The 22,190-nt window shown below is 39.3% G+C and overlaps 1 long non-coding RNA gene across 1 annotated transcript; it reads right to left on the bottom strand.

The window, feature by feature from the left end:
• Window positions 1-10,116: 10,116 nt before the first annotated feature.
• LOC307157445 lies at window positions 10,117-11,165 on the bottom strand. The gene is made up of 3 exons (XR_013820981.1): window positions 11,075-11,165; window positions 10,808-10,888; window positions 10,117-10,581 (listed from the first exon to the last, which is right to left on the bottom strand). It is a non-coding gene; the product is annotated as an uncharacterized lncRNA (long non-coding RNA).
• Window positions 11,166-22,190: the final 11,025 nt, after the last annotated feature.

Genomic DNA, 22,190 nt, shown 5'->3' with positions numbered 1-22,190 from the left:
ATGCAAGCACAGAGTTCAGGAGAAAACGCCTCCGCAAACAAAAAAAAATCCATGATGAAACCAACAGTTACAGTGATGATGAAGACCCTGAGATGCATTTGAGGTGTAGAATGTTTAATGTAATTGTTGACACAGCTATCCAGGAGCTTGGTGATAGATTTAAAAATATTGGCCATGTCTCTGACAAATTTAGATTTTTAATCAAGATGGAAACCATGACAAGAGATGAACTGGAGGAATCTGTAACGAGGTATGCACTAACGTCAAGTGACATTTCAAGAGACATCATTCAGGAAATCTACCCTGCAAGCCGAATTCTCAAAGGGCACAAAAAAGCCATTGACAAGCTGAGCTTTATTTTGCAGGAAAATCTAGAGAAGGTCTTCCCAAATTTGACAGTAGCCTTAAGAGTGTTTCTAACAATGCCACTAACAGTTGCCTCTGCTGAAAGATCTTTCAGCAAACTGAAACTTATTAAATCATACCTTCGTTCAACTATGAACAATGATCACTTGACCCACCTGGCAATCATCTCCATTGAAAACAATCTAGCAAGATCAACTTCATTTGATGAAATACTTGAAAAATGGGCAAGTACAAAACTAAGGCATGTCAAAGTGCTGTAATTGGGGAGGATGAAGAGAGAAAAGTTGAGGGTGGGGGTGGGGGGATTAGTGCAATTAGATGTGATATAAATTTATGGTTTCTTTCATATTTAATTGTAATCAATTGTTTTTGATCTTGCATACCCCTCAGCAAATGTACAGTTGCGCCCCTGCTGAGATGTCTGTTTAAACGTTTTAAGCCTTGTTCTTTATGACACAAATGAGTGTGCACTCTATGAATGAAATGAGCACAACGCGATTATAATTATTTAGCCGCCTTTCACTCTCTGCGCATCACTCAGCAATCAGGGCTGGATTTCCAGATAACGTGATCTCTTAGCGCCAAATAGCAAACTAAATCTATATTCTAATGTAGCCAATATAATCTGGAGGCACTAGCCTATATTCTAGCTGAGCACCCAGCATGATTTTTTTAAGGCGACCTTATTTTAGAACATTGTTTTAGAATTTATTCCTTGGAGATGTGTAACGCAGCTGACAGATATGTAGATAGTGTATTTTTATTTTTTATTTTTTTTCAAAATATTCACAAACCTGTAAACTATATCATCAATTATATGATATATTCTGATTGTCAGATATGGAAGTGAATGCGTTTTGTTGCAAGATGAGTTTGCACCGCAATTCAGAGCTGTCATTCATTGCTATAGGAGAGGAAGAATTGTCTAAACACATTAAATCATCTAAATCAGGGGTCTCCAACCTTTTTTCATTTGAGAGCTACTTTTTAAAAAGGAAAGTGGCCGAGAGTTACTCATTAGGGGTGTAACGGTTCACAAAATTCACGGTTCGGTTCGATATGATACACTTGTGTCACGGTTCGGTTCGGTACGGTACGTTTTTGATACAGCAAAAAGAAAGAAATGCCAGAGAAATTTTCTTTATTTCATTTTTTTTTATTTTTTTATTAAAACTAACATCATAAAGTATGTTTTTTTTTTATTACTTTGAGCAATTCTGGAGCTATGATTGACTAGAAGCATATAAAACATACAGCTCCTTGGAAAAAATGATATGTAATATTGTAGTAGGCTAGTTATAAACAGGTTTATTTTAGTTCAGATATCCATGGTGAATGTTGCTGATCTGTGGACAAGTTCACTCAAGGCATTTGAAGGAAGCGTTTGTTTACCTCAGGGTAAATAAACCAGCGCGCGTGCACGCACACTCAAATAGGAGATTTTGATTTCAGCTCCGTCTTGACGTCATGGCGGTGCAGGATATACCATATATGGACACCGCAAACCTATGCCGCGGGAAGCCCGCCCCTCTCCCCCTCATATTCAGTTCAGTCGAGAAAGATGGAGAAACGAGTACACACCTGAGTTGCTCTGTTGTGGACTGACAGAATCAACATGTAAATGTGTTTTCTCTACCAAAAACGGACCAAACTATCAGGGACCAGTGGATGAAATTCATTTTTAATGACGCTGTCCCAACAACCCTTTCAACTGGCTTATCGTTAGGAGTCTGCGCTAAACATTTCACACAGGAATCATACACAAATTTGGGGCAATATCAGGTGAAGTTGGCCTCGAAGCTCTGTTTGGAAAAAGGTGCAATTCCAACCATCAGAGACTTGCCTGAAATTGAAACGGTAAGACTGAGTTAACGTATTAGCTTCGAGGTAAACATGGGGAATGGCTGCTAACGTTACTTTGCAAACAACACATGACTGAGATCATCATGAATTCGGCTATTGTATATTGATTGCCTAACGCTTAAATGAGGCGCCGTCTAGTTTGTGTGTGTGTGTGCTCGCGTCTTATATGAGTAAGTTATGTGCGCGAGTTTGTGTGTGTGTGCTCGCGTCTCATATGAGTGACTACTTAGTATGTATGCAAGCGTGTTTCATATATGTGTGCGTGAATGAAGTTTGATTTAAGCCCTAAACGGCGCCTCATACTTATACACTGGCCGGGAAGCCGGTCGCGGCCAGGTTGGGTTCATTCATAACTTGCGCCATGATGTCATTTTGGAATGATATGCTAAAGCGTTACCTGCGGTGTCAACACCCCTCCTTCCTGCCACCAATCAACGCTCCCCACATTTGCATTATTAAAATGACCCTCCACGACAGCCAAAATATCGCATCAGATCTCGCGAGACAATAATGCCTTCAGAAATAAGGGTCTGAGGAGCTCTGTGTTTATTTTTTCCACTTTTCTTTTTTAGAAGGGCCTGAAAGACTATAATACAGCAGTAGGTATCCAATGTAATACTAGGTTATGACTCCTTTAATGTCAGGCGCTCTTGCTCCCGACAAACATGTGACTATGGTGGTTGGTGTCTCTATTTTCATGTTCTGTGTAATAGAATCGCCAATAACTAGGGCACATTCAACAGGATTCTCATTGGTTGTTTCCCTGAGTGGGTAGAACCTGTTTGATGTTGTAATCGGAACAGAAGAGCGGTGTTTTGTCCCACGACTACAGCGTCTCACGGTCACCCAGTTGCCCTGCTGCACAGGCTCTACTTAAGCCGGAACCGAACAATGTACAGAGTTCACTAAGCTAGTCACATTCAAAGCAGTATCTAAAGCCCTTGCACTCTTACAATTAACCTTGATTAAAGTTTGGATGAGTATCTCTAGCTCTGAAATCTTCTCCGTCAGCCTGACTATCTCCCTGCATTTATCACATTTAAATCCCTCATTGCTGACAGAGAAGGCTATACTATACATGTGACATGAAGTGCAAGTGTCAATAATAGGAGAAGACATGACTCACCGATTTTGCTGACTGATCCTACTCACCACAGTTGTTTGACTCAAAGGTGCGAGCGCTCAAGAGAAAAAAAGACGACAAACACAGATGGCAGATTAATAGGCTAGTGGAAGGCTAGCGCGTTTTTCAAGCGTGAATGTCACAGACATTCATCAATGTGACAGACAAAATTAGATAATATCAGATATCTGGTTGATGAGTACGGTATGTTTAGCGATATAAACAACAAGGAATGATAGTGAATAGAGATTCAAAACGGAAAGCAATGTGGAACAGCTTACAGACGCAAACCACACAGCAGCAAGACAAGCTGACATGCACATATGATATACACGTGTATATATATGTATGTATGTTTTTTTTTCTTTTTTACAATTGTATTTTCTGATCAGTATATTTTTGTTTATTATTTTCTATTTTGATAACTAGGTGGTGTAATGTTTTCATTATTGTTTGTTTGAGTTTTTTTTTTAAATTGATTGTAATTTTGTTTTGTTTTTGTTATGTTCTGATTATGTAAATGTTGTTTGCAAGGACCCCCTCGAAAACGAGATGGTACATCTCAAGGGGTTAATCCTAATAACAATAAAGAAGAATTTCAGTTATAGCCCCTCCTATAGGTGCCACTATGACACAGTTTGGTGTGAATTCTCAAAATGTCATGTAGTCTATTGCCCAGTTTCACAGACAAGGCTTAAGTCTAGTCCCAGACTAAAATGCATGTTTGATCTGTTTTAACTGAAAGCAACTTGCACTGACATATCTTATATATGTCAGTGCCATTATTTTGTCTCAAGGTGCACATCAGTAATGCTTTTTAAGGCACATTTATAAAAGCTACTTAAATGTCCTAATTGAACTAAAGCCTAATCCTGGCTTTAATCTAAGACCTGTCTTTGAAACCGGGCCTATGTCTATTAAATTTCATTAAGTTTGGAGATAAGGATACATTTGTGAAAAATGAACATTGCCAGACAGTATAATTCAATTATATTGTCACGTATTGATAAATAAAAATTTAGTGAAGATTGAACCAACATCCTAGGAGTTTGAAAATGTTTTTTTTTCCCTCAGAAAATTTAAATAATTTTTATTGCACCACCTAGTGTTAGACAGATGTGTGTCTATGCACCTGAGTAAATGAGCACACTTGAGACCTTCCTGACTGTCACGATCCTGGTGGGGTGCCTTTTGTTTTGTATGGATTTTTCTCTTGAAATGTCTCTGTTCCCATTTGTTTCTGTGTTTAGTTCCTGTTTCCCTTGTTGCCTTGTTTGTTACCCTGATTAGTTTCTGGTTGTTCCCAGGTGTGTCTTGTTTGCCATTCACGTCTTGTGTTTCTCATCTATTTTGGCTTTTGCACAGAAAAAAAAATGGGATAAAACTATATACTTTGACATAAGTACATACAAAACACAAAGCACATCGATGAGATCGTGACACTGAAAAATTTGGGGGCTCTTTGAATTACGGTCACTGATGCCTATACACTTTTTTGGCAGAAAATTAAGGAAGATGAAATCAGTACAGAAAATTACTATGAATTACTATGAGTTCCAGTACCTCTGGTGCTTAAACCCTGAATAATAACAAGTGTTGTGTACATACCAAACGGGGTGAATTCGGTTTGTTTTCTGCAGCAATGCAGAGTGAGCCGGCGGAAATGTACTGAGAGCAGAGAGAAAGACAAAAATCAAGGCTTCTGCTGGAATATGTGACTTGTATTATAAAAGACACAACACTTAATTGTATAATTGTTTCTTACGATGAGAGATCCCCAGTAAGGAATACCGCTAAAGACAAAGATGGATTCTGCATGAATTGAAGACACGATTCCCAACAGGAGAGTCAACAGACCAATCATTATCTGGACAGTCTGTGAAATTACATTTGTGGGAACAATATAAAATGTAGAAAATAAATTTATAACAGCTGTAGTATGGACTTATGGTTTTTCTACAAAAAATATCTAGGTACTCTCATTACATGAAATCACATACTGACTAGCAAAATCTATTCATTACTTCATATTTTTTGTTAGTTTTCAACTCCTAAAACATTCTTCTCTGTGACTGATACACTATAATTTTTTTATGATTTTACACTGTAAATGATAAACTTGTCTTCTATTGCTGTCTTTCCTACATTACCAAGGCATTGTCATTCTTCAATAAAAAATTCTTTGTTCATGCGTGTACAACTCCTTTTTAGAATTTATGTAATTACCTTACCTCACACATATACACAAAAATCAATTATTTGGGTTTATGAACAATTTCTCACCCCAAGGGCTTTTGGTTGGCCTTTCAGAAATGTCTGAAGTCCATGAAGGGGTGAAACTCCTGCTAGCTGTTGTCCATAAACAGGCACAGGAACATTTGTCCCAGTTCCAGCTGCTGGTGTTTGTGTCGGTGGTTGAAACTGGATGACCAGCGTTGAGGAGGTCACGGGAATGACAGTGCGAGACATTCTTCTTTCTGAATCTGAAATTGACCTGTACAAAATCAAAGTAAATTGAGACATGTAAAGGATATGATTATAAAATAGATTTTCAATGTAAACAATCATTCCCATTTATTTATTAAAATATTATATATTTTTTTATTATTATAAAAGTGGTCTTCATGCTGTTGAAAAATCTATGAATGTCAATAGTATATAGTCATGGTATATAGTCAATAAGTTATGTCAATAGTAGATATTACCATTGGTTCAATTATTGCCATCAACTAGAATAACTCTATTAGACTTTGAAAACAGAGAATATGATATATAATATAATATAGAACGTCAGTGCAAGTATTTAATTTGTTTTTTTTACCGGAAAGAAATCTTCTCTTCTTTTGGTTTACCACAGTTTTCTCTGTAGTTCAGTTCACTCCTCTGAGATAAGCCAATATAAGTAAGATGTCATAAAGAGTAACTGCTTATACTCTTTCCCAGAATAAAAGGGAATCAGGTGGCAATCATGTGGTTGTGAGGGGTGGTAAAGCTGGCCCGTTTATCGTCACTTTGTGACGATCAGCGGCTGGAGTGCCCGCGTGAGCCACTGGGGGGCACTCCTTCTCTATCATTTCATCTTATAGCTTTACCTGGACTGATTATGCTTTATGTCATTCACCTGTTTCAGATTATGCTTGTTAGAGTCTCTGATTTAAGCCTTGGCTTTCCTTTGTCTCATTGTGTTGTTTGACTGTCACGCTGCAAGTCTGTACATTTACCTTATATCTTGTTCTAGTCTGAGTATCCCTGTTTTCTGGACATCTTGCCTGTATCTCGTTTACCCGTTTGCCTTGTCCCTGTTTTGTACTTCTGCTGTATTGGACTGCTTACCTGGACTCTGACCCTCTGCCTGAGTATTCGTTGTGTTATTTGGTTTATCCTTCATTAAAGCCTGCTTTTGGATCTCCTCTGTCTGTGTCCTCGTGCAGTTTTATGACACACTTACTACAGAACAAACCAGTTTGGCTTTATTTCTTTCACATGGTACATGTACAGAAGTCCGTTTGAAGTCACCATTATGATGATTAGTATGCTCTTTAGTTGGGCACTTGACATTGACTTTGGTTGAATTCTCTTTCAGCAATTGTTGAAAGTGCTTGCTATTACTATTTTCAGTATGTCATACTCCTGACTGCACTCACATACATTTTACTATGTGCACTTTTTGGAATCAGTGACTGACAGCTGGATTTTGAAATATGTGAGTTCCTAAATGAGTATGAAAGTATTTAAAAACAGCAACTTTAATAAAAATAAATTACAAAGTTATAATCATAATTCAACAAATCATACGTTTTAACCTTATATTGTTTTCCTTTACATCATTAATGCATTAAATATAGAAATATGCAAGCAAAAACAATGTTTGTCCCCAAAACACTGCCTGCATACAGAGAGATGGCATACTCACATTCAACCCTGCAAGACCATGCTGGTCAACCAGCTTCGCCAACTCTGGTTTGCTTGAGAACAGCATGACTATGCTGATCCACCAGCTAGACCAGCACTATACCTTCATAAACCAGCCTGGACCAATGCTGGTTTATTCTGGATTTTTACTCTTAGTTTAAATTACGATCATGGTTACCTTAGTTGCTAATCAACCTGTTTCTAGTTTGGTTTCACATTTCCTTTGTGTATTTATGCCTAATAAAATTATTATAAGAGAATTATAAACAGAATTATAAGAATCACTTCTTCCCATAGATGGTCCTCAAGGAACGTTTTGCCAGTGTGTGGAGCTGGCTCTACAATTAAGTGGATACTATACCACCGTGGATGATCACAACATCGCTGATCCAGCCCCTCGTTATGGATGCTTTTCCTGCCACAGACCCTCAGTCAGAAGCCTTGTCTTGTTTCTTCTCATATATTCCAACCCCACCGGAAGGCCATTTCAACACTCGGATCTACTAGCACTTAATGTATTTCCACTCCGAGCACTGCCCGGATCTACTTCCCACCCTTATGCCCACCCCAAAAGCTCTGTCCCGTTCATTCTAGGGCCTTAGCCCTTCTTGATTATTGTTTCTTTAGGTAACTTTACCATTGTTTACTTTGTCAAATAAAGCGTAGATTGTTGCCCATTGAATCTAAAAACAGAAGCTTCAAATGTCTGAAAAGCTATTTGTTGGCTAGGACAATTACACCAAAATTACTATGGTTAAAATCATACTATTTTCTGCTAGAAATAAAGTATAAGATATCAGCTAACGTTGGAACTCGTGTGTCTTGTGTTACTCAACGTCCAAGTCACATTTCGGCACTTCACAGTGGAAGGATATCTCTCATAAAGATGTATGACACTTTGGGATAAAGACATGGCTAAAACATAAAACAATTGTTTGTTCTAACTTAGTTCTAACATAATGACTGTTTTATGTCTATTAGCGATGTCCAGATCACGTTTTTTTTGTGTGCTCACAATCCGAAAAAATGAAATAAAATGGCAAGGCACTCTTTTATCAAGGAAGTCCAGTTCTGAAAGGGCTTTAATTGGAGCTGCTACAAGAGATTGTCTATACTCGTACTCCCACTTTGAATTCCGCATGTACGATCACACAGTGTGATTAGAATGGTCAGTGCATCACGTGATCAACTGCTAAATTCATAGGCGTCGATTTCGGTGGGGACAGGTACCACCAGATTTCGTCATGAGTCATTTTGTACCCACCACTTTTTTTGAAAACCTCGAGTTCAATTTAGCCGTTCTTCCGCTGCGCTGGCTACACGCTTCTCTGTTCATAACACTGCAACAACTGTAACATTGGGATACGTCACTGATGCCACTGATGCAGGTGCAGCTCAGCTCAGCTGACGTGCCTGTTCACTTCACTTCTTCTCCTGACTGGACAGTTTTGTTTGTGGTGCTGCTGGCCGCCTCCATGAACATGTGGAGGAGGTAACGTATTAATTTATTCTTCACAATCAGTAAAAACTTCTTTCTCGTAGTTTTGACCAAGAGCAGCACGTTAGATTGATAGCTTTTAGCAGCTAAATTCTATCTTTGACCTTAGCCGGCAACATCAGCTTCCAGAAGCCAAGTAGCGGCTGGCTGCCAGGTATATAAATCAGTAACTTTCTATGGTCAGGGAAATCTGTCTTATGTACAAATTTCATAAGCACCATAAAGCGGTGAAATGAATTATAAACACATTCAGACATGGTGTGAAACTAGAGGTTGTGGACCCAAATACACTAGGGTGTAGTGTATAAATGGCACCTTTTGCAGGCCTGATTTGTTGCTAGGGTGAGTAGTGGCTGAATAAAACACAAACTGGCCTCTTTACTCTAACAAGCAAAACAAAACAACTCGAGATACCTCAATCCCGTTGTCACTAAGGCTGTAAGTGTGGTAAGTGTCTCGCTCGGGTCCTCATTTGATCAGATGCTAGCTACCAACTCTTTCGAAGCGCTGTATCCTATCCAGTGGTGCCAAAAGAACTCTGAATTGCACAGGGATTCAGAGCACTATCTGGGGGTCCAAGTGTTCACTGGAGGAAAAATCTTGCCTGACCGCTTTCCTTTATGTTTAAAGCTGGTAGCTGGAAGGTTGTGGTCAGCTGCATAGACACTGTTGCTCTAGAACAGGGGTTCTCAACCTTTTGCAAGCTGGGCCCCCCCAAAGCTGGTTCATTGCAGTTGGGGCCCCCCCTCCTCCGGCCCCTTGGGTATCGTTTAAGTTTTTTTCGATATCGATACTTTAGTGGGGCTTTAAGTTCAAATAGGCCTACACTGAAAGAATGGTTTTTAATAAAAATATTAATTATGCCAACTTGACATTTAAGTTCAGTCAAGACATTTACTAAAGTAATATTAAATAAAAAAAATTATATATATAGATTAATATTTTAATCTAGATTAATCTCACTGTAATCTTGAAATTAATCTAGATTAATCTAGATTAAAATGGCTCATTTGAATTCTGCTGAAGGCATTCAGAATATGTGTGCTACCCAAATAATGACTAAAGGGCACATGTTTCTTATATACAAAGTGACATTAACCCTCTGCCAGGGTTATATTTTCCTGCCAGGCTGTTGTTGTAAATAAGAATTATTTCTTAAGTCTCTTGCCTGGTTAAATAAAGGTGAAAGGGAACACACACAAAAAGACACGAATAAGCCATTTTTTTATTCTGTATACTTTATTCTTACAGTTTATACTGTATTAAGCAATTAGTTGTTCAAAACAATCTATCCAGTTTCACTGATACATGTATTCATCCTGAACAGTCACAGTTCGGTGCATGCAGTCAGATGACAAATACAGTCAGTCACAGATGATCCACACTCCAATTCAGAAGAAGGGGGCATGTGCGCGGTAATGCAATGCTGTTTACTAAGCAATAATTAGTAACAAAAGTTGACAGTTAGTAGTGAGAATTGGACCCTAAAACTAAAGTGTGGCCATTTTTCCTATTGTATCGAAATTCTACCAAACCCCAAAATCAAGGTACGTACTGAACCATGACATCTGTGTACTGTTACACCCCTATTGTTTACACATTTGTGACTTATAAATTCTGTGATTATTATCATTTTTTCTTTTCTATAATGTTCTCTTTTTAATGAAAGACAAATCATTATATGAAATCACTGGAAAAACCCTTGTATCCCACCTCAACTCTGTCGACTCTGTTTTAATATTTATACTTTAAAATCACTGTATTGTGGAGGATTTTCTGCAGGAAGGTGATGCATCGTAGGGTTGCTGACCACACGTATCTAAAATTGAAAAAAGTATATATGAGCTATATGATCAGCTTCCTTGCTTACAGATCACTTATTTATTGATGCTATTAAACAATTAATGCACCCATTACATCCACACACTTCCAGGTCACATATAGTGACACTAAGTTCAAATAATACATTTGCTTTGTGGAACTGTTTTTTTTTAGTACCATTTTACTCAAAGTCTAATTAAATTGGGGTTACAAACTTCTCTTACCTCTGAGTTGTTCAGATCATGGAAGTGATTGTGCCCAAAACAACAGGGTTGTTGAGTTAAAACTTGTGGAACAAACGGCACCTTTGGAAAAATGCACACAAATTGTTTTATGTCTTCCTACATGCAAAGACACTGGCACACAGTTTCAGTATTTCAGGATTATAGACATCAATGTACTTCAAATGGAAAAGTAAAAGACTGAAATCCTTCTGAAATGTCCTGGTGTGGAAAGTAATTTTGCAACTGAAAGACTCGCACATCACTCACCTGTGGAGAACAGCAGGAGGTGGCTTTACAGGCAAATGCTGACAGAGAGATGGAGATGATAAACTGAAGGAAGGCGAATATCAATGATACACCACTGATTCCCCAGAAGAGAGTCTGAGAGAGAATTAAACATTAGCACTAATAATAATGACAAAATAATTGATGATTAGCACTCACATCAGTACACGGGCTGTTCAGAATCTATCATCCTTGAGGTTCATATAGTAATACAACATATAGGTCAAACTGGACTGAGTTTAAACCTCTTATTAAAAAAAGGCAACTTGATCCTACAGAATTAGTCAATTACAGACCGATCTCGAATCTACCTTTTCTGTCAAAAATACTAGAAAAGGCGGTATCCTCACAACTATGTTCCTTTTTAGAAAGAAATGATACCTACGAGGATTTTCAGTCAGGATTTAGACCGTGCTATAGTACTGAGACAGCTCTCATTAGAGTCACAAATTATTTGCTCTTATCATCCGATCGTGGTTGTATCTCGCTATTAGTGTTACTTGATCTAAGTGCTGTATTTGACACTATAGACCACAAAACTCTTTTAAATAGACTCGAAAATTATGTTGGCATTAGTGGAATTGCATTAGCATGGTTTAATAATGGCGTCAAAATCCAAACACAGAACGGTGAAATGCATATATTTGGTGCTGTAGTTTCAGTATGTGGTGACACACTTGCACAACACGAGCTTGCTGGTTTCAAGGAAGGTGTTGGTTTTGCCTACAGCAAGTGTTGGCATTGCGAATGTACCTTTGAAGAAATGCAAAGGAATTTTGAAGAAAAAAGTTTCACCAAAAGGACGCTGGAAAAACACCTTAGACAGTGCCTTGAAATAGAAAGGGCTAGCACAGAATTCTTGAAATCAGCTCTCAAAACCACCTATGGAATTAATAGAAGAAGCAAGTTGATTGATTTTCCAGCCTTTGACCTTATTGAGCAGACCCCACAGGACATAATGCACATCATTCTTGAGGGTGTTGCACCCATGGAAATCAAATGTGTCTTGAAATACCTTGTTCTTTCTGGACAGATGGAGTTGGACATGTTCAATTCAGCCATGCAGAGTTTTCCTTATTCATCAATTGACATACGGGACAAACCATGTCCAATTAGTGTCAATACTCTGGAATCTAATGATAACAAACTTAAACAGACTTCTGGTCAAATGCTAATATTGTTGAAGATCATGCCGTTTCTGTTAAACGGTATAGAAAAGAATGAATATGTTCAGTTTGTTTTGGACTTAATTGAGATAGTTCAGATACTTTTTGCTCCTATTTTATCTGTGCAAAGTGTATTAAGACTGAAAACAATGATTGAACTGCATCTGATAAAGTTTAAGCAACTTTTTCCTGAGAATAATGTAATTCCTAAGCAACATTATATGCTACATCTCCCTGCTTAAATTCTTTCACTAGGCCCTTTGATAAGGCATATGTGCATGAGATTTGAGTCAAAACACTGTTTTTTCAAGCAGTGGTCATCGAAATTGAACTACAAAAATGTCTGCAAGTCACTTGCAAACCGTAATCAACTTTTTGAAAGTTGTCAAAATGAACTTGGTACTGAGCATCCTATTTTTGTAAATGAGAAGGAATTGGGACCTGTTTCAGAAGTGACAAATATGGAGTACATTACAGCAAAGATTAGAGATTTTTTGGGGATTGATGGCATTCAACATGCAGTTGCAGTGAAGTGGCTTATTCTTAATGGTAACAAGTACATCAAAGAAAAGTCTCTGATAATCATCCGTACAAATGGGAAAGTGCCTGTCTTTGGACTTATAAAGAACATTTATGTTGTAAACTGTTCACTGTATTGTTTTGAATATCAGCTTTATGAGACTCTGGATTTGAATAGAGATCTACTAGCGTATGAAATTTCTGTACCTAATCTAGCTCAGGCAACAGAGTTTATAGATGCTGAAAAGCTAATCGATCATACATCTTATTATCTAATCAGTCTCAAAAACAGTGCATATGTTTTGACAAAATATAACCTTGATGATGTTATTGCTCTTAAAACTGGGTAATTAAACATACTGGATGAGGTTTGGAAGGAGTGTGGTGACTTGATGCTGATTCTTATGATTTTTTACTGAGTTGTAAATGTGTTGATGTTGACATAAAACCACTGTATTTGTAATAAATAATGTTAATCAACAAGTCCTGTGTGTGATTGAGCATTTTTTACTGGGCAACCTTAAAACAAGTTCTTAAAGCTAAAAAAAAGTCTTAAAAGACACAAGACTGACCTCAAACGGTGTCTCTCACATTAATTTATCTTGATTTGCAGGTAAACTAACTAACTTTAAGATTTACTAGCCAAGTAAGAAAAAAAGATTAATAATCTTAAAACCATCTGAATAATCTTACACAATCTGATCTTACATAGTATTTTATTCTTAAAACAAGATCAATAAGAATTTACTGCTAGACATAAGATTGCAAATCTTTGCTAGATCAGGAGTTTTTGCAGTGTAATGCAATTTTATGCAATTATAGTCCTTCACATCTATTGCGATCTCAAAATTCTGGCCAGTTGATAATACCTAGAATATCAAAATCAACTGCTGGCGGTAGATCCTTTTCCTATTTAGCACCAAAACAGTCTTCCTAACATTGTCCGGGAAGCAGACACACACGGTCAGTTTAAATCTAGAGTAAAAACACATCTCTTTTACCTGGCATTCATATAGAACATTACATTTCTATTATTCAAATCAGTTAAATGATTATTAGGCTGCATAGATTAGGTGAGCCGGAACCGGGGACACTTCCTATAACACCTGATGTACTCGTTACATCATAAGAAGAATGGCATCTACCCTAATGTTAGTCTTTCTGTTTATTCCGAGGTTTACTCAAGTCAGCCGTATCCGGGCCGTATCCAGATCAGATGGTGGACCTGTGCCTGGACCCATCCATGACGCATCCTTGAAGTGCCAGTCTCATCAGCCCTGTGAAGGCCTCATCAACACGACAGCCATCGGCACTGATCCTCAACAAACTCGTCTCCATACCGGCATGATGACTCCAACTTCCAACCAGATGGAACTGGATAATTTTCTGAATGTCCTGATCCAATCTGACTTCTGACCTGTAATGCTGCCTGAATCATAATCATACACTGTTCATTCATTAGCCAGAGGAGAACCAAACAAACTTAGAAACAAACTTTGTTGTATTATTTTCATGTTATCACTGTGAAGCTGCTTTAATTAAATCTGTATTGTAAAAAGTGCTATATAAATAGAGGTGACTTGACTTGACTTGACCGAGACCCAGTTGAAGAAGTGATGTAGATTTCATGCAGATGAAATCTACAACTTCGCCCCACGATGTTGTTCCCTCTGACATCACTAAAGGTTCTTTTGATAACTATTGGTTTTAGCATTAAAGTAATAATAAATTCCTGCTTAGTCTCTGGCACTGTCCCAGTGTTTTAAAGCAAGTTGTCCAGACGTTGTTTAAAAAGCCCTATGCTTATGTAACGTTTTTGAAAAAACTATAGTGCTATTTCAAAATTGCCATTTCTTTCAAAAGTTATTAAAAAAAGTCCTATCTCAGCAACTTCCTTTTTTAAATTCGACTGAGGTACTTGAACCATTTCAATCACCTCGTTGTTGTTTTACAACTCACCTCAGTACTGACACAGCTTTGTTAAGTGATGCATGATTTGTTAGTTGCGGTTGATTCTGCTGAAAATGTTTTGATTTTACTGGATCTGAGCGCGGCTTTTGACACGGTAGATAACAATATCCTTCTGTCATGCCTTGAACAGTGGGTAGTAGAGATGCGCGGATGGGCTATTATTTCATCCGCAACCGCATCACAAAACTCATCATCCGTCCGCCATCCATCCGCACCAACGTTTTTGACCAATTTTCAAAACCGCAACCGCCCACCATCCGCTGATTGGGAGATGCAAGGCGCTGCTGATGACAGCCGCGAGACTAGAAAGCTCTTACTTCAGAATATCAGCAGTGAACTCCGTCTCCGATCGGCGCACAGGGACAAAAATAAATAAAATAAAATATTTAAATAAATAAATAAATAAATAGTCTAAATTAAACGTGTTTCGGCAAAACCGACCTTATCTGATACTACTGATGCTACTGTACATTATTTTCATAGTAGCCTAATAGAAAACGCATTTTGGCAAATCATTTAAGCTTTTTCGTTGGTGCGCCATCAGCTAGGCTTATGCCTATGTCACGGTGTGACAAAATGCGGAACTCATTTCCCCTAGAGTAGTGTTTCCGCTGGGACACTTTTGAGTGTAACACCGCTCTCAGGCCTGTGTGTGTGTGCGTCTGTTGCCATGACAACCTCAAATGACAGATTGACAACAGGTGTGAGGAATTTACTGGGAGTTCGGGTGAGGCTCTGCCAGCGGCTGAGAGAGTATAAAAAGGGAGAGAGAGAGGCTGTTGGTCAAGTCAAGTCAAGTCAAGTTTATTTATATAGCGCTTTTCACAACACAGGTTGTATCAAAGCAGCTTCACAGTAATGAATTAAAACAATACATCAATGTTTGTTTCTAGTGGAACGTCCACGTTTGGTAATGCTGATCAATAGTATCGTTGATTGATTAATTAAATTAAATATCCCCAAATATCCCCGTTGGTGTGCTTCTTTCTCCCCCGTGAGAAGTCGTTTTACTGGGCGGTTGCAATTATCTGAGTACGGGCGAACGAAGAGGAGAGTGTGAGCTGATAAGAGATTTGAGGACAACAGAGGGAGAGTAAAATACCCCACTTGCATTGGAGGAGAGCTAAGTAACTGAGAACTGAGTCTCGCAACTGCATAAATATCACTGAGTGGATTGTATGGATTCATTACCGGTCTTTTATCTCTCTCTCCATTGAACATGGTGATGTGAACTCTGCTTGTGTATGTGAAGAAAAATATCCTAAAGCATCCTCAGCAGTATTGATGATTACGGCTCCCTTCGTACAGAGACCCAATGGTGAGTGCTGGCTTTAAATTGCACGTTGTGAAGTGAGTTTGCAGTGCCTAAGATTGACGTTTCCCCCACATTTATGCTAGAAGTGGAATTACTGTGTGTGTGGAAGATACATTCCCTTTGCCGTGTACTCTCCCTGTGCTACGCTGGTCTACTGTCAATAGTGAGAGTGCTGTGCCATTGATCTGTTCTAACTGTTTGGATGTTGAAGAATTATCATCTGGAATTTGAATTAACCCCTCTGTTTGCGCTAATAGGAGAGGAGATGCCCTGTTGAAATGTTCGCTGTCTGTCTCAGTAGAAGTCCCGTGCAACCTGTTGACTTCGAGTCTGCTGTATCTTTGTAGCCCATCTGTGTTGGGAGAAGTGGCTGTTATTCGTCACGAACGTAAGGCTGGCATGCTCTGTCTGAAATATCTATTCTGTTTGTCTCAGTCGAAGTCCCGTTCTGCCCGCTGACTTTGAGTCTGCTGTATTCCTGCAACGCAGCCGTATTGTGAGAAGTGTTTGTCCCCTTCTATGCATATGAACTGTATACCTTGTGTGAAGCATCCTCCTGTCTGTTTCAGTAGAAGCCCCGTGCAGCCTATCGACTTCGAGTCTTGTGTCCTTGTAGTCCACCTGTGCCGGGAGAAGTGACTGTCCCTCCGCCACGAACGTAAGGCTGGCACGCTCTGTCTGAAACCTCCACTCTGTTTATGCCAGCAGAAGCCCTGTTCAGCCAGTCGACTTCGAGTTGTTGTATTCTTGCAATTCAGCTGTGTTGTGAGAAGTGTTCGCTTCCTTCTACGCATGTGAACTGTATACTTAGTTTGAAGCATCCATTCTGCCTGTCTCAATAGAAGCCCTGTGTAGCCTGTCGACTCCGAGTCTGCTGCATCCCTGTAGTCTACCTGTGCTGGGAGAAGTGATCGTCCCTCCGCCACGAACGTAAGGCTGGCGCGCTCTGTCTGGAATATCCATTCTGTTCATGTCAGGAGAAGCCCCGCTCAGCCGCCGACTTTGAGTCTGCTGTATTCCTGAAGTTCATCTGTATTGTGAGAAGTGTTTGCCCTTGCCGACGCATGTGAACCGTATGCTGTGTTCGAAGTGTCTTCTCTGTCTGTCTCAGTAACAGCCCTGTGTAGCCGGTCGACTTCGAGTCTGCTGTATCCTGGTGGCCCATCGGTGTTGGGAGAAGTGACTGTCCCTCTGCCACGAACGTAAGACTGGCCCGCTCTGTAAGTCCTGTTCAGCCCGTTGACCCTGAGTCTGCTGTATCCCTGTAATCCGTCTGCATTGTGGGACGTGTTCATCCCTTCCAGCGTATGTGAACTGTGAACTTGTCTGCAGCATCCATTCTGTCTGTCTCAGTAGGAGCCCCGAGCAGCCGGTCGGCTTCGAGTCTACTGTACCCTTATAGTCACCTGTGCTGGGAGAGGTGGCTGTCCCTCTGTCCCGAACGTGAGGTTCGCATACTCCACCTGGAGTGTCCATCCGCCCCCGCTGCCGTACCTGTGAAGGAAGGAAGGTTGGAAGTGCTTACCTACCCCAGGGACGCTTCCTCGCCACTCCATCATCAGATTGTGTACCTGCTGTATACGTACCTGATTGACATCCATCCGCTCCAGATCTCGTACCTGTGGAGGAAGGAAAGTTGGGATCGTTTACTTACTTAAGGAAGACTCCCCAGCCACCCCACCATAAGACCGTGTACCTGCTGCATACTTACCTGACCGAGCCCCATCTGCCTCCAATCCCGCATCTGTGAAAGAAAGAAGGAAGGTTGGAATCATTTACTTACCAGAAGAGACTTACCGGACCGCCCGCCTGTTCACTGCATCTCCACCTGTGGAAGACCTACCTGACCACTTACCTATTCACTGCTCCATCTGCTACAGGGCCCGCACTGAGGAAGAGAGCGGGGTAGACTCCGGCTGTTGCACCGTCCACCTTCGATCCCTGAGGGCAAGAAGGAAGAAGATTTTAGATTAGGATTTTCAAATTGTTTTTACTTCAAAATAAACCTTGTTGAATTATTTTCTGTCTTTGACTCTTCTCTCTGACACGCTCCTCGAGGTGGTCCTGGTTCAGGGGTGGGCGCAGTCTGGCTTGGCCCATCCCGACCTGTGACACCTACAAAAGACAGATGAAATCTAATATTAATAATTGATCCATGTCGGTATTGTCAAAGTTCTGTTCTGTCTGAGTGTTTTTGTCACTGATCACATGTCTTCCTTTGTTCTGTTTTCCCGCCACTCCTTGGTTTCCATGGTAACTGTCGTTTAGTTCATCTGTCACACCTGGTTCCTCGTTAGTCTTGTCAGCTGTGTCTTGTTTTCCCTGATCTGTTTCCTTGTGTATTTAAGCCCTGTGTGTTCCTTCAGTCTTTGTCAGTCGTTGAAGTGTCAAGGTCAGTGTTGCATATAATTATATTCCTGAGTTTCTGAAGTTCCTAAGTTTCTGAGCATTCCTGTATTCTGAGTTTGGAAATAAACCAGATGTATTGAAATCCTGTCTCCTCGTCTTCAACCTGCAATAACCCTGACAGAACGACTGACCACAAAAATGGATATACAATCAAGATAGCCTATTTGCCTTTTAAAATATTAAATCCAGAACATGGTTAGTTAATGAAACATGGATTAAAATTAAGATACAATTAATACCAAACGAAATTCGCTTTAAAGAAGGGCTTTGTGCTTTCTGTTTGAGGTCTCTGTGAAAGTTTGAATGTCTTTTAGTGCCGCTCTCAGAGGTCGCGTCCGTAATGGAGAACTGTCACGTAACATTGTTTATTCCTCATAAATGCAAACACGAAAAATAAATGACAAAAGACTTTTTAAAAAAGACAAACCATACATTTTTGGAAAAAATGTATGGATTTATAGCGTTTTGGTAAAAAAAAAAAAAAATTATAGATAACATAACTTCTATTTCCATAACTTCTATTTCCTTTGTTTTTAATTCTCCTTTTTTGAGTTTGTCACGTAGGCTACCTCCTTCGCCGGTGTTACCATCTCTGATAATAACAAGCAGTCTGCATAGATTCTGCATAGGCGAGAAAATTTGACTATTTCAAAGTGTGCTTTGCAAAATATTCCAAAAGCGATTTTTTTTGGGATGTAGGTATAGTCAGATAACAATATCTAACAATGTATACATATATTTTTGATTTGATTGGTTCAACCGCCCGCCACCCGCCCGAATTTAATTAAAATATTATTTTTCATCACGTCATCCGCCCGATCCGCGGTTTATCCGCGGAGTCCGCGGCTATAACTGCCAACCGCGCATCTCTAGTGGGTAGCATTAAGGATTCAGCACTACTCCGGTTTGAGTCATATCTTAAATCTAGGACATTCTCAGTGGCTATTGGCCAGTTTCTCTCTACCATCTGTTTCTCTCTCCTGTGGGGTTCCTCAAGGGTCCATTTTGGGTCCATTGCTCTTCTATCTTTACATGCACTCTCTAGTATAATTAGGAAATATACAATTTATTTTCAGTTTCATGCAGATGATTCTCAGCTGTAACTTCCATTAAAATCTAGAAACTCTCTATAACCTCTCATGGACTAATTTAAGGATATTAAATGCTGGATGGCATATAATTTCCTCCAGCTTAATGAGAAAACTGAGGTGATTATCTTTGGTCCCTCCAAAACCAGAAACGCTATAGCTAGTTGCTTAGACAATCGCACTTTGGTCAGTGTAAGCTTAATTTAAACTTGCTCTATAAATAAACCAAAAAAATTAATACATTTTTTTTATGACTTTACTTTCCAATAGAATGTCAGTAACGACAGCAATATTGTGATGATCCCTTTCAAGCTGCCACTCTAGTATAGCCAAACTAATTAAAACTGTGGCTATGTTTGTTCAAGTGTGTAAATCAAATGTGCCATGACTGTAATGTAGCCGTCGAAGTCAACCTGTCGCTACTGTAAACATTAACAGAAAACCCAACAGGGTAATGGGATAATGGAAACCATGAAGCCCAATAGACTGTCTGTCTGCTTGTACTAACAGCCATGAAAGAGTGCAAAAGGTTTAATCTATCATCAACTGAAGAGTGTTACCTGCTTTCACTATGGCATTTCAAATCTTGATGTGCTGATCATCATTATTTGTATCACATTTTGTTCTACATATATATGCCTCCAAACCACATTGCATATTACTTGCTATACAAAACAAGTTTCAAGTTTGTATTTATTTATATACAGCAAACAGGGCTGACCAAAGTGCTGCTGAACAATACACAAGATGCAGGACAAGGACATAACCACACATTCATTACAAAAGCTCACAATGAATTAAAAGCCAAAGAAAAAAAGTAGGTTTTAAGAGAGGATTTAAAAACAGTTAGAGATTGAGCCGCTCTGATGTAAACCGGAAGGCTGTTCCACAGCCTATGGCCAGCAATCGCAAAGGCTCTGTCTCCTCTATTCTTCAACCATGATCTGGGGACAGACAAAAGTTTCTGATCACCAGACCTCAAGTTTCGTCTGGGATTTTGTGGACAGAGAAGCTTGGATAAATAGCTTGGTGCCAAATTATTTACGGATTTAAAAACAAAGAGAAGAATTTTAAACTCAATTCTAAAATGCACAGGTAGCCTAGCCAGTGCAGTGATTGTAAGATATTTACGTTTTCTTTTGAGGAACTTGGCAGCAGAATTCGGTACTAATTGAAGACGAGCAATAGAGTGTTTGGGTGTGCCATAGTAGAGGGAGTTGCAATAATCCAGTCGCAATGTAATGAGCGCATGGACAGCAATCTCTAAGGTTTTCTCAGAAAGAGAGGATTTGATCTTAGAGAGAAGACGTAGCTGGAAAAAACAAGAACTAATCACCGCATTTATTTGTTTTTCAAATTTGAGGTTTTGATCCCAGAAATCAGGAGAAGTTGGAGAAAGGTAATCCAGATCAATGTTACTGCTATCCCAGCAAACACAGAACGTTGGCACAACGTAGCCAACCTTCTAACAACGTTTTAACAACATGGCCAAAAGGTTGCTATAACTACGTTGTGTAGTGAAGGTTGTTACAGCGTTGTCACAATGTTGGCATTAAACCACCGTTCAGGGCCATTGCTTAAGGTTGTGGCAACGGTGTCTTGACAACCACTGGACTACATAATGTACTCGTCACTGCCCTGAAGCGGGAAAATCAGATTTTTAAATTCCAACCACCTGTTGTTGGGCTCATTGTGTTCTCATTCATCATCGAGCAAGGATACGTGAGTATTGCGTTTAGCCTACCTCAGCGATCAAACACAACCTACAACTTTAATTTCTAATAATGTAGCATCGCTCGCACTGTTTAGTTTTTCGTTTGATTTTTCCGCTATTTAGTCTCATTCGTTTCTTTGCTCCTCTGGATTTGTGGATGTTTCCCCGGTGACACCTGCTTTCGCTACTGTCTGCCATACAGACCCGGTTTTGTTCATTAAATGTTCTGATCTGCCTTTGCTTTTTATGTTTTATTATATTTAAAATAAATTTGTATATTCGTTTATTTCTTTTTTTCTTTTTTTTTCACAAATGTATGACTTTTGGAAGTGCAATTTGATTATATGCAGTTTTAATAAAGTTGAATTAACGAAACCTTCTGTCATTTTTACTCTTCAAAGTGTAGGCTACACTTGCAGGTGTTGATAGCCCCATTAAATAATAATATAGATAAACAATAAACGATAAAACGTATATAATTATCTAACAAAATACACCATATAAAAATATTGTCAGAACGTCGTCTCTCAGTTGCTGAATGTCGCGCAATAACGTTGCTACAGCCCTGTCACGTCTTACAATTCTACGTTGTTACAATGTTGCGAGCACGTAGACAGCGACGTTGCCATAGCAGAAATGCAACGTGCCAGAGACGTTGCCACAACGTAAATGTGTTTGCTGGGATTAAAGTTATCATGGGGGCCAAAGACTATAACCTCAGTTTTGGATTCATTCAGAAATAAGAAATTTTGAGAAAAACACATTTTTACTTCTTCTAGGTATGCAAAAAGAGATTTCAGAGCCGTATCTTTGTTGCGTTTCAGAGGCAAATAAATTTGTGTATCATCTGCATAGCAGTGAAATGATACACCATGCTTTCTGAAAATGGAGCCCAGAGGAAGTAAATACAGGGAAA

Source organism: Squalius cephalus (genome assembly GCF_949319135.1).
Source record: "Squalius cephalus genome assembly, chromosome: 4".
NCBI lineage: Eukaryota > Metazoa > Chordata > Actinopteri > Cypriniformes > Leuciscidae > Squalius > Squalius cephalus.
The sequence above is the reverse complement of the archived record's forward strand: the minus strand, read 5'-3'. Positions and strand labels throughout refer to the sequence as shown.